Source organism: Phragmites australis, chromosome 5 (genome assembly GCF_958298935.1).
Source record: "Phragmites australis chromosome 5, lpPhrAust1.1, whole genome shotgun sequence".
NCBI classification, from domain to species: Eukaryota; Viridiplantae; Streptophyta; class Magnoliopsida; order Poales; family Poaceae; genus Phragmites; species Phragmites australis.
In genome coordinates, this window is record NC_084925.1 from 9,786,493 (window position 1) to 9,788,099 (window position 1,607).

The 1,607-nt window shown below is 52.1% G+C and overlaps 1 pseudogene; it reads left to right on the plus strand.

The window, feature by feature from the left end:
- The first annotated feature begins 258 nt into the window (after positions 1 to 258).
- LOC133917806 (peroxisome biogenesis protein 7-like) lies at positions 259 to 1,046 on the plus strand (annotated as a pseudogene).
- The last annotated feature ends 561 nt before the right edge of the window (positions 1,047 to 1,607 follow it).

Below are 1,607 nucleotides of genomic sequence, written 5' to 3' on the forward strand. Positions count from 1 at the left end.
ATTTCTTCATCACTTGATGTGTTTTGCTCATTATCTTCATCTTCATCTCCATCATCTTCGCTTGATCTTGACTCTTGCTCTTGTCTCCTCATCCTTGCCTTCATGTGTGGGCATGGTGCTTGCTTGCTTGTGAGAGCAAGGTTCTTAGCATTGGATTAGGAAGAGGCTTTCACCCCCATGTTCATGGTCATCTCATTGGCGGTGATCTTGCTGACCACTTGACTTAGAGTCATCTTCTTGATGTCATTGTTGTCGTAGATGATGAAGACTATCTACTTGCTCTTCAACTGCGCGTGGTCCGAGTCCCACGAGTCCCTCTGCGCCGTCGCCTCAGGGGACGGCTCCATGCGCCTCTTCGACGCTACGCTCCCTCCTGCGCAGAACCCTGTGCGCCTCCTCAGCGAGCACGCGCGCAAGGTGCACGGCCTCGAATAGAACCCCGTCTGCCGTGACGCTTCCTCTCCGTCTCCTAGGATGACACGCTCAAGCTTTGGTCCCCCGACTGCCCGGCCTCCATCCGCACCTTCCGCGGCCACCAGAACTGCGTCTACACCACCGCCTGGTCCGCGCGCCACCCTAACCTCTTTGCATCCGCCTCCGGTGACCGCACTGCATGCATCTGGGACGTGCGCGACCCGGCGCCCACGCTCGTCATCCCCGCCCACGAATACGAGGTTCTCTCGCTCGACTAGGACAAGTACAACCCTTCCATCCTGGCCGCCACCTCCGTCGACAAGTCCATCCACGTTTGGGGCGTGCGCACGCCGCGGGCACCCCTCACACAGCTCGCTGGGCATGGCTATGCCGTCAAGCACGTCCGCTTCTCACCGCACCGCCAGGGCGTGCTCATGTCCTGCTCCTACAACATGACAGTGTGCATGTGGGATTACCACGCCGAGGATGTGTTGCTCGCCAGGTACGCCCACCACACCAAGTTTGTAGCCGGCATCGACATGAGTGTGCTCATCGACGGGCTGCTCGCCAGCTCTGGCTGGGATAAGATGATCTACGTCCGTCTATTTGGGACCGATCCAAGAGCGATGTAGCAAGCAAATTCAATAGGCTAGGTGATTTGGACTATATATTTTCTCACTCAGCTTTGCATTGCTTGGTGGTCATACTAATACATACTACATGTGACTTGTGAGTCATCTCCTCATATGAGCTGAAGAAGTTGAAATAATCTCAACCATTGTTGGCCTTTTCTTGCTAGGAGGAAGGAAATACTCCACTTTACAAGTCGATTAACACCTTCCCATAAACAAATATCACCATAACTTGGCCCTGTGGCTCAAACAACATAACAACTAGTGGTTACAAGACTAGAGAATCCACCAATAACAAGGTAGAACAAAGGGGGGCTAGGAAAACCGGGCAGCCAATACCATCCACTACCATTCCAACTTCCTGCATGACCAATCTTCCTTGACTTATGTTCTCTCTGATCAAGTAAGCAATCCGGAGAGGGATGAGGTGGTCAAATTGGAAAATACGCCTGTTGTGTTTGTTCCAGATAGGCCATCAAGTAAGATAATTGTTTCACAGAAATCTTTTCTATCTCTTTTTTATTTAGTTTGAGGCCTCAGAGAGTCAGTTATTAAGGGAGC